This window comes from Aethalodelphis obliquidens, unplaced genomic scaffold, assembly GCF_003676395.1.
Source record: "Aethalodelphis obliquidens isolate GAN/ISIS:26980383/991018 unplaced genomic scaffold, ASM367639v1 scaffold34, whole genome shotgun sequence".
Taxonomy (NCBI): Eukaryota; Metazoa; Chordata; class Mammalia; order Artiodactyla; family Delphinidae; genus Aethalodelphis; species Aethalodelphis obliquidens.
In genome coordinates this window covers 10,254,415-10,266,753 of record NW_020837978.1, presented here as the reverse complement: position 1 = coordinate 10,266,753, position 12,339 = coordinate 10,254,415, and positions in this window count along the sequence as shown.

The following is a 12,339-nucleotide window of genomic DNA, read 5'->3' as shown; positions in this document are numbered from 1 at the left end:
TAACTGAATCACTTTGCTGTTCACCTAAAACTAACACGATATTGTAACTCAACTATACTTCGATTAAATAAACAGTTTAGTTTAGAATACTTTCCAAAGAGAAACAGAGTAAGTCACTAAAGTTCAGACAGAAATTACAAACATTAAATTTGACAGTAAAGTCAATGACTTTACTGGACCAAAACACGATGTCCTGGTCATGGAGGACAGAGGGGTTGCCGTCACCTTCCTCCCAGCGCCCATGCCTCACTCTCACCATTTTGTTGTCTAGGCCATGCTAGGCCACAACTGAGCCTAAATGGGGCTTTTGCGGTGTTTATAAAGCTGTCTGCACGGCCCCTCTTCTTATGCTTCTTGCATTCTTTTCTCCAGCAAGCAGAGAACTGCAAAGGCAGATTTTCCATAAGAAGTCAAGCTTTTATATAACCAAAAGCCTGCTTCATCTTGCTTGACTTAATGAATGCCTGAATGGAGTTTAATGTTTGAATTCTCCAAAACCCTGGTCTCTCTCCTTGAGTCAGCAGTTAGTGGCTCTTAAAATAAAGTTTTTAGACTTCTTATGCAAAAAATTAATCAAATAAAGGAAAAAACCTACCAGCAATTTTTGTCCTAGGGCCATCAAGTTCTGCAAATTGGGTGGCTAAGGGTGCACGTTCATTCTTTTGCACATACACCGACACGTGTGACACACGGGTCTGCTGGGAGGGAAGGAAATGGGGGCCGGATGTTGCAGACAGGAGCGATGACCCCTGAATTCTAATGTTCTGGTATTCATTTCAGGGCCAACTGTGAATAGGGCTTGGGGAAAATATCCTCAGATAACCTCCCTTGAATTTATACACGTCTCATGACCAGAAAACATTCAGAACCTTCCCTACCCCTGTGCTTCCTTACTCTCTTGTTCTTTTAAAAGTCGTTTGATTAACAGCTGTGTCACGCCATCCCCACCTTCTTGCCACTGGCTCCCCTCCCACCCCAGGGCCCGCGAAGAAAGCGTCTCTTCATGAGAAGTGCAGCTGTGCAGCTCACAGCGCTCTCCTCCCAGGCAGGAAGGTGGAAGTCTCGCCTGAATGAGATGGGCCAGGCCCCCTCCATCCCCACCCCCAGCTCTTCAGGGCTGCTTTGCGAGGCTGGCCCTCATGCCCTGAACTTAACATAAATGCTGTCTTATCTTGGCCAGCTCTTCCTTGGTCTCCTTATTAGCTACAGAAGAAAACTAAGAGGAAAGAGTGCCTTGAGTTTTTGCTGTGAACGTGGGTAATAGGTCATGCCGAGATTTTAAAAATAAATGAATGTGCCCCACTCCGGCCACAAAATGTCAGGCAGGAGTCTGGTGCTTTATTCTCTGGAGAAGCTGAAAAGAAAAGCCTTTGCCTTAAAGCAGGATTTCTCAGCTTTGGCACCACTGACATTTTGGACCAGATAATTTTTTGTGGTGGGAGACTTTCCTGGGCATTGCAAGACGTTTAAGCGTCATCCCTGGCCTCTACCCACCCCTGGAATTGTAACAACCGAAAATGTCTCCAGACTTTGCCGACACTATCCCCTGGGTACCACCAGGTTACCAGATAAAATATAGGATGCCCAGGCAAATGTGAATTTCAGATAAATAATGCAGTATTTGGAACATACTTAAACTGACAAATTATTTGTTGTTTATTTGAAATTCACATTTAACTGGGCACCCTGTGTATTTATTTGCTAAATCTGGCAACCCTACCGGGAGAACAAAATCACTCCCAGTTGAAACCCACTGCCTTGAAGATACCAGAAACTGGAGGCATAGTCTTGAGGCTTGGGGTTGTCATCAGGGGATCAATTACCTAATCAATCTGAGAGCCTGGGAGGGGAAGAGAAATTAATTACCATGGTACTCTGTTTACTATGCCAGGAGATAGGGGAGAATTCCACTGTATGTCCAACTCTTTCTTTTCAAGGAGTAGCATTAAAGACATCCCTACATTCTTGCAAAATTAATTTCTCAGTAGAAAGAGTCTCTCAGAGAAACGAGTGCACAACTCACAGATTCGAGATAATTGGGATTAACTGGTTTTTCCCTGGCAAGGTTGACATCAAGATTGTCTCTTTCCTCTCTCAACTCTCAGCTACCAACCCCTTTGGCAACATCGACGTATTGGTTTCTCAAACGTAATTTTTGCCTGGATGGCTGCCCTAAGGACCACAGTTTGGCTTGTTTTCTGTGCGTGCTTATTTTTGTTTTGCCAACGAGTAGGTATGGGGCCAGGGCCACCCACGGCCTTGCCTCTTGTGGAGACTCTGGACTCTCTGAAAAGTGCTGTGACGGATGATGTTTCAGATATCCTGAAGGAACACAACCACTCCGGGCTGGCGCTCCTAGATGGAGTCTCTCCATCTACACAAGGCACCAAGATTCCCTTTGGTTGGAACTGAGTAGAAGAAATTGGGGAAAGACTGTAATTTATTTTAAAATTAACCCAAGGAATTTGGACTTCACACTTAACTTACAAGGGCAAACATATTTGATTAATTCCTTTGAAACTGAACTTAAAAATTCTGGACTTCAACTTCTTTGGGATTTTCATCTTTGAACTTTAAATCCGTGGTGGACATCATGATAGGAGGAATGTGTTGTTGGCATTTTATTACCATTATGATACCATTTGAGCTCATGGCAGAACCTCTAGAATAGACTACACTGAACAACCTGACTGACGATTTGGGATGGGAAATCGACTAGGGAGAGGATTTTTTAGCTTTCCAGTACTTTGGAGTTAATTGGAAAGGGAAGGAGGGAATGGGTTTAGGTTTTACGAGGCCTGATGCTTATACACTACGGTGACCCTTTTAAGAAAAAGAACAAAATTATGAATATGAAATTATATGTGAAAGTATCTATTTAGAATGAGAAAAGAAATCACAACAAGTTACAATTTTATAAAGCTGACAGGTACCACAAATATCACAAATCCAGAAAGTACCATTAATATTATTTTAAATAAATTGCTTGATCCTCCTCTACATTTTTTTTTTCCGCCTACTCTTTGGTTATCTCTTCACAACAATGCTTTCTAATATCATTTTATGTAGAAAGATTAGAAAGATAATCTGGTTAATTAACTTTTCCTCAATTGCACATTTTTCCTCGGCAGTGAAGGTTCACTTGAAGAAGTAGAGCTTGACCTTAAAACGTATCTAAAAAGGTGAGTGCTTTCTGCAGAACTCAGCTTCCCAAAGAGAAAGGCGCAAAAGGATGACTTCTTCCAAAATCACCAATCTGATGAGTGACTGCTCCTCCCCGAGGGTGCAGGGGTGGGTGGGTGAAGACTGTTTAGGGAAAAATCCCTCCTCATAGAACCAGAAAAATGGCGGTGATGTAATCAGTGTTCTCTCTTCCCTCCCCCAGCTTTTTGTTGCTGTAACCGGTTGGGCTTAACCATTAAATCTGTGGTCAAAAAGAGTGGGCTTGGCCCCCTTCGGGGAGAAGACCAAATTGATCAGGGAAGTCCTGCTCCCACCTTCCTTCAAGACCAATCCCTACTCTTCTGTAGCTCCTCTGAGCAATGTTGGCGAACAGCATTGATTTTGTCCTCAGAAAACTTCCCAAGTGCTCAGAAGCCCAGAGGTGGGTTGACCTTGAAGCTAATGAGATCTAAGCTCCAGGGCCTGTCAGTTGTGCAGGCCTCTCCGGGGGCTCACCCACCGTATTCTGCAGAGCCCGCAGTGCGTTCTGTTTTTTTGTTTTTTTTTGGGTTTTTTTTCTTTTTTTTTGCGGTACGCGGGCCTCTCGCTGCTGTGGCCTCTCCCGTTGTGGAGCACAGGCTCCGGACGTGCAGGCTCAGCGGCCATGGCTCACGGGCCCAGCCGCTCCGCGGCATGTGGGATCTTCCCGGACCGGGGCACGAACCCGTGTCCCCTGCATCGGCAGGCGGACTCTCAACCACTGCGCCACCAGGGAAGTCCTGTGGGTTATCTTTTCACTTCACTGATGATGTCCTTTAAAGCACAAAAGTTTTTAATTCAGGTGAAATCTATTTTTTTCTTTTGTTGTTCATGCTTTTGGTATTATATCAATATAAGAATCCTTTGTCAAATCCAAGGTCATGAAGACTTACCCCTATATTTTCTTCTGAGAGTTTTATTGGTTTTGCTCTTACATTTAGATCTTTGATCGAGTTTGCGTTAATTTTTTATATATGGTATGAGACAGGGCATCCAACTTCATCTTTTCCATATTTTATCCCAGCACTCTTTGTTGAAAAGACTATTCTTTCTCCCACTGAATGGTTCTCATACTCTTGTCAAAAATCATTTGACCATAGATGTGTGGATTTATTTCTTAACTCTCAGTATCTATTCCATACATAGATACACGTCTATCCTTTGCCAGTACTACATTGTCTTTGTTACTGTTTCTGCTCAAGTGCTGTTACAGTATGTCATCAAATGAATTTTTATTTTGGAGCTATTAAAATGTAAAAAAGAATGGTCAGTGTTTATTGTAATCCAATTTCAGAGATACTAAAGTCTTAGAACTGATTAAGTATGCTGCATCTGGGGAAACTATCACTATAGAGATAGAAACTATCTCTATAGTATATGTGCTTATGCTAGCACTTATACTATTGCGGCTGTAATCATCTTAGAACAGTGGTTCTCAAAGTAGGATCCCAGGCTAGCAGCATCACCATCACCTAAGAACTTGTTAGAAATGCAAATTATCAACCCCCCAACCCCGGACCTACTGAATCAAAATTCTGGGGGATACAGCAACTTTTTTAAAACAAGTCCCCCGGGTGATTCAGATGCACAGCAAGTTGAGACTCTCTGTATCAATAAAGTCTGTGAAGGCAGGAACCATACTTGTCTCCCCACTATCGTGTCCCTAGCACCAAGACAGGTGGGGTAGTGGTGCCAAGCATGGATTAACGATCAGTGAATGTTTGTTGAATAAAGAAATGATGTGACTTGCCCAAGGTCACACAGCCAGGAGGTGAAAGTTTAGAAGTAAGTTACCTCTTTTTGCCCTGGTTGCCTGGTTTATGGTGTGAGGTTGGTAAGAATATCCTAGTCCATTCAACAGCACCTGTTGAGGAATTACTATCTATTCAACATTTTTCAAAATTTGTCCAAATATTCCAGCTTTGGTAATAACTTGTGAGGCATCAATGGATAGCTTTTTAAGATAATTAGAAGCAGTTAGAGTCCAAAAAGAATTGAGGAAAAGTTGGACTTTATTAAACACCAGGGGGAGCTTTGTGAAGTAAGTAGCAGACCATATTGTAGGGCAAGCCATCTCAACATAAGGCGCTTATTATTTTTAAGAAAAAACTGTTCAAAGATGCCCACAGACTGAATTTTTTATAGATAAACCCCTTTTCCTCACTAGACTTTATTAACTGGATATTTTCATTACTTAGACATAATAAAATCACTTAAGATCGCTACAAGTCTTTAAAAAACACATTTACAGAAAAACAATTATACAATTTCCTGAAATAATAATATTCAGTAAATCACAAAACAAATGCATGGTAGCCAGGGATACTTACGTTTTACACAATAGTTTTGAGTTCTACAGGGAAAAATGAGAGATTAACTAAACAAAGCACATTGTTCTTCCAGAATTTTGAATGGTTGTGTAGAGTTCAAGGATTTCTATTTCAAGAATTATTAGAACAGTGATGCTTTTCTGATAAATCCTTGCGAGTATTTAAAGTCTATTCTAAAAAATATTAGGCACAGTAGAAGGAAACCACTCCTGTGAGTTTGATTAGCTTACTTTAAAAGGCAAAGGTTATCATTCCAGAGGAAATTGAGTTACATGGAAGGGAGAACATGTTTATGGCCAAGTTCAGCATCTACACGTGGAGTCTCATTACCAAGGAAAAGCCTTCCTCAGTCGTCCAAGTTTCATTTGACAATACTGCTTTAGTAGAAGTGCACACTCTGCTGCTTTATCAGAAGTGGATCTAATTCTGGGAAAGTGCCAGGACTTTGTGGGTGTCCAACAAGCAGCAAGTGAATGAACTGAATCAACCACAAGTTTTCCCTTGAACTTCCCAAGACTTCTAGCTGTGCTCAAAGGGGAAGACCTACCGTTTTGTGTGGATTGGCTGCTGCTAAGGCAAGATGGATAATACAAAGTGGACGCAAATTTAAAGCTACAGACCATGGACTTTCAGCTCAAAGCCCAGTGTCCAGCCAGTTATTCTGGAAGTATTCCACCATTCAATAAAAAAAGGTTATTCTCTAAGGATTTAACTATAAGGTTTTAATTAAAACAGGGGCTGAACGAATGAATGGACTTAGGTGATTTTAGGTAAGTTACTTAGCTCACCCATGCCTATTCTCTGATTTTGAGCCTGAGAATAGTAATACTACTTATCTTGCGAGGTTATTGTGAGGGTTACACATGCCCAGAGCTTTGCAGAATGTCTGGCAAATGCTCACTATTCAGTAATTGTTCGTTATTATGTACGTACATTTATTTCCTTTGACGTTCAGCTCCACAATCCCTTATCTGCAACTCTAAATCCCCCAAAGCTCTGAAAACCCCAAATTTAGTGGTACAACCTTACCTGAATTGGTAAAGGTTGACCCATTTAGTGAAAATATTAATATGTTTTGCTACAGAAATATTAATGTCTATACCTTCCTAAACTCTGAAAATTTCTAAATTCCAAGCCACTCAGGCCCCAGACGTTTCAAGTAACTGATCATGGGCCTATTTCAACACGATGCCAATACAACTCAGAGAAAAACCAACTAACTTCGGATTCACACACCTGGCTTTGAATCCAGGCCTGGTCATCACTCTGCATCCTCGGGAAAGCTACTTAACTTCTCTAAAGGCTCAAGTGGTTGTTTGAGAGATAATTCCTTTTATCTTTTTATTTATATTTATTTATCTTTTATTGGATTAGTTGCTTTACAATGTTGTGTTAGCTTCTGCTGTACAGCAAAGTGAATCAGTTATATTTACATATACATATATCCACTCTTTTTTAGATTTACTTCCCATTTAGGTCACCACAGAGCACTGAGTAGAGTTCCCTGTGCTACGTAGTAGGTTCTCATTAGTTATCTGTTTTATATATAGTAATGTATAGATGTCAATCCCAGTCTCCCAATTCACCCCCTTCCCTCTCTTCTCCCCTTGGTAACCATAAGTTTGTTTTCTACATCTGTGACTCTATTTCTGCTTTGCAAAAAAGTCCATCTGAACCATTTTTCTAGATTCCACATATAAGTGATATTATATGATATTTGTCTTTCTCTTTTTGACTTACTTCACTCTGTATGACAATGTCTAGGTTTACCCATGTTGCTGCAAATGGCATTATTTCATTCCTTTTTATGGCTGAGTAATATTCCATTGTATATATGTACCACATCTTCTTTATCCATTCCTCTGTTGATGGGCATTTAGGTTGCTTCCATTACCTGGCCATGGTAAATAGTGCTGCAGTGAACATTGGGGTGCATGTGTCTTCTTAAGTTATGGTTTTCTCTGGGTATATGCCCAGTAGTGGGATTGCTAGGTCGTATGGTAGTTCTATTTTTAGTTTTTTAAGGAACCTCCATACTGTTCTCCACAGTGGCTGCATAGTGGCTGTATCAATTTACGTTCCCACCAACAGTGCAGGAAGAGGGCTCCCTTTTCTCCACACCCTCTCCAGCATCTATCATTTGTAGATTTTTTGATGATGGCCATTCTGACTGGTGTGAGGTGATACCTTATTGTAGTTTTGATGTGCCTTTCTCTAATAATTAGTGATGTTGAGCATCTTTTCATGTGTTTTTTGGTCATCTGTATGTCTTCCTTGGAGAAATGTCTATTTAGGTCTTCTGCCCATTTTTGAATTGGGTTGTTTGTTTTTTTTGATATTGAGCTGCATGAGCTGTTTTTATATTTTGGAGATTTAATCCCTTGTCCGTTGCTTCGTTTGCAGATATTGTCTCCCATTCTGAGGGTTGTCTTTTCATCCTGTTTATGGTTTCCTTTGCTGTGCAAAAGCTTTTAAGTTTCATTAGGTCCCGTTTGTTTATTTTTGTTTTTATTTTCTTTAGGCGGTGGGTCTGGATAATTCCTTTTAATACACAGCATGTGAACCTCCTCGAATTCCTGCACTGCCCCACCGCCAAATGTATCTTTCTCTTCATTCATCCTCAGTGACAGCCCATCTTTGGAGCTGCATGCCTGGGCTGTTGAAGGCCACCCTCCCCCTGCGCACCTCACCAACTGAATCACAGGTGGGTGCATAGGAGCCAAGTGAGAAAGATCTATGGAATTTCAAGAATGAAGAGAATGGTTCGGATGAAGGGGTTGGTTTGATTTGTGGGTGTTTTCCTATTTGCCTCTCACTGACCTTCTGCCACTAGCAGCGGATGAGTTAACTTCCCAAAGGGTTGCTGACCCAAAGAAGTGTATACATGCGTAAAGGTATAAATGGCTCACAGCTTAAGGTGGCGTCGGTTTTAATTCACATATAGACCAGAAGGGGGGAAAAGTGGAGTTTCACCTCCTCCTATCATTGTTGGCTGCAGAAAGCAGCAGTAGAAAATTGCAGGACGCGTGAGAGGCAAGATTCAAGGATGGTTCATGGCCTGGACTGAGTTAATTCAGGGAGCAGCTTTAGGCTAGACATTCTCAATTCTGGCTGCACGATAGATTCATCTGGGCACCTTAAAAGAATGCCCGGGTCCTCTGCAGATCAGCTGGGGCAGCATCTGTGAGGAGGGGGGCCCAGGCGTCAGTGTTTTGAAAAGTCTCTCCAAGTGATGCTATATTCAGGCCCGCCTTAGGTTTGTGAAATTCGTTGGAAACACTTGAGAGCTTTAAAATATTGATACTCAGGTCCTGCCCCCAGAGATTCTGATCCAACTGGCCTGGAATATAATTGCTCTGCCCCATCAGGGGCAGCTGGGGCATCAGGATTCTTACAAACTGATTGGAATAGTGAGAAGCATTGCCTGGGTAACCCAGGCATTCTTCAGATGTGCAGTATTCCTCGCTCCTTTCAAATAGGTTTCCTAGAATTTTTATTAAGAACTTCAGATATAGTAGCAATAATGTTCAGATAATACAATTTAAATGCTTATTTGGCTCTTTACTGAAAATTCACATTTTCAGGAGACGATTCCATTTTTGAAGAGCCTGAAATAAGTTGGGCACATTTTAGTGAGAATGGAAAGCATAACTCACAGCCATTGAATTGAATCAACTGAATTGACTACCTGGCTGGGTATTTTTCCTGTTGCTAAGAACCACTGTTATCGGATGAATTAATACCCTGACACTGAGAAGGAATGGAAAGAACTGGGGAATATAGAACATGCAGTGAGAATAACTTAAAATGTTTTATCTATGAAGTTGGTATATGTCACAAGCACGATATATTTTCACAATCTACTGTATGTTTGATAATTGAGAAATGTTTTGTTTTTCACCAGCAGCCATATAGTCTACCAACGTCGCTGCCTTCATGGCACTTTACCCAGCACGTGAGACCCCAGAATGAGGGTGACAAGCCTGGCTTCTCAGAGGTGAGCAGTGGAGACTGAACTCACGGCTAATGATCCTGCTTCATCGCCCTTTGAATAATTCTTCGACTTTGTTTCACACCCACTGTCAGTAGCCGGAAGGGCCAAGGGTGCTTTCGTTGCCCTGACCTTCAAGGGCTCCCCATTTCCTATGAGATACTGTCCAAATGCTTTATCTGGGCATCCAGGGCCTTTCCCCACCTGACCCTCACCCCCTTCCAGCCTCTTCTTCTGCCCAGCCCTTACCGTGCAAGGAGGCTGCAGTGGGCAGCTCACTATTCCGCCAGGTCACCTGACCCCCGACCTTTGCCATTCTCCACCTGGCACACTGAAGTACCTTTTACCATCAAATATCACCCCCTTTGTGAAGCTTTGGGGAGCAGAACCCCTCTCTCCTACCATGCTCCTTTTACTGAGTCAGGTTCCTTTTGCCCGATGAGCAGCAGGCTGAGGATGCAGCAGAGAGAGTTATTCACAAGGCAGCCAGGAGAGGAGCCGGAAGAACAGGTCTCGGATCCACCTCCCTACAGGCGAGGGCCTGGGTTATTTGTGGGATAAAGAATAAAGAAGCAGCGTGGTCTGAGGCGTGGGGAGCATGGGGAAAGCTGATTGGAAAAAGTTTCGGTAGTCGTCTTTCTGCGCAGGTGTAACTAAGCTACGGCCTCTGCCCGTTCAAAAATGGAGGTGCTTAGCGTGATCTGAGAGTGGAGTTTTCAGCCCTCCGATGTCAAAAGGTCACCAAGAGGACACTCACCCAGTTGGAGGGTTGTTGGCCCTACCCATTCTTAACCAGTTCAGCTTGAACTAGACACAGCTGACTCCAAGTTCCTGGAGAATAACTCAGGCAAACATCTTATTGTTTACTGCTAAGTGCTGCCTGGGGGACATGCAAGTCTTCTGTAGCAACAATGAAAACAATCTTGATGAGTGAAGACAGGTGAAATGGATTTGACTAATTATTACCCACAGTTTCACTCTCAGAATAGATTAGCTTCTTAACTACCGGACCAGCCATATCAACAGTGAGAGAGAATGTTCCCTGGGTCTGTGGACAGAGGAGCTGCCCAAATAGAGGGAGAACATTTTAAAATTTCATGCGTTCATTCATCCATCCGTTTAGCAAATACATATTAAGTGCCTGTGACCTATTCAATACAAGATAGTATTGTAGGTATGGGAGATACAGCAGACCTCTATTTTCATTTGGGGGTTGAGAAGATTGAGTGTGGGAAATAGTACACAAAACAAAAATTTAAAAGATAATTTCTAAGAATACAGATAAAGAAAACAAAACAGAGTAATGGCAGGGGCTGCTACGTGGAGACACATTTGAGCTGAGAGACCTGAGGAAGGAGTCCGCAAATGAAGATCTGGGGCGAGAAAGCTCTGGGATTGATTCTAGAACTTTTGTAGAGGGCTGGGTCAAAACATCTACACGTGCCTTCTCCCTCAGCTGCATTCCCGAGCACACAGCTGGGGGAGCCCTAGTCTACAGACGTCCCCATTGTCTAACTGTGGCTTCACCCTCACGATTACTCTTCCCCAGCTGAGGTGAGGAGATGAAGATGTGCTAGCCCAGAGAGGCCACAGGATGTTTCCTCCACTCAACCTTCCCACACTCGGGAAATAGCCCGAAAACACCCGCCTCCCCAGGATCCCCTGACCGCATGGATGCCGCTCCCCAAGTTGTGGACTTATACTTGCTGTAAGTGTGCAAAGGACACCAACAACAAGGCTTGTCTCTTCCTCTTCTGAGTTTTCACAGCAGTTTTAGTCATTATCTTGTTTCATCTTCAGAATGATCAGCTAGACCAGACTTGTTTAATCCCTATCTTGTTGAGGTCACGGAGTAGTTAAGTGTGGGAATTTCAAGTCAGGCAGGTCTGGTTGATGATCTTGGTTCTGGAACATTCTAGCGTGTGACCCTTGATAAGTTCCTTTATCTCTTTGAACCTTGGTTTCCTTGTCAGATCCAGACGTGCCATCCAGCTCACAGGTCGTAGGAAAGAGGAAACGTATAAACTGTTTAGGAAAGCCCCTGGCGTGTAGTAACATCTGATGTATGTATTTATTATCACTGGCTGCGGGATCTGAGACACAAAGTGCCCAATCGCTGGTTATACACCTGGCACACTCCAGTGTGGGCTGGGCTTCCTCCCAGACCCCCCTCTGTTACTCCTGAGAAGACAAACACTACTGCATTCGTGTGGCATCCCCTGACCTCCCCCCAAAGGCACTGAATTTTATTCCCTCTGGACCAATAAAGAACAGTCGCGCATCGTGGGTTTTGGGTAACAGGCAGGGCCTGTTAACTATCTTCATCTAAAACAACAATAACGATCATTGAAAACCGGTTGAGTCAATGTTTTCAGCCGGTTTCTAGAGAGAATAAATGAATCCCCCAGATAGTTTAGTGGTTGGGTCAAAATGCCAAGTTAGGACCATCATGGACTCCTCTGAAGTCATTTGTTAGGTTCAGAAAGCGCTCTTTGATAGGCTTGGTTTAGAAAAAATTCCCTTCATACCTGTAGTGTTTTCCTGCCACAGAGAAACGAAACTTGCCAGCTCCGGGGCACCTCGGCGGGGGAAGGTGGTTTGGGGAGATCTCGGCCAGATCCCAAAGTCTTTCAAATCACAAGCTGGGGGCTCCCCATCGATGAGTCAGTCCTCTCGAAGCACTTCAGTTAATCAAGATTTCGGTGAATTCTCCTAACGTCATCGGAAGCTGCACATCTCACCAGGCTCCCCTGGCTGCCGAGCCCCAGCTGGGTTTCCGGTGAGGATGAAGCTCTGCCCGTCTCCTTCGTGGTGGCT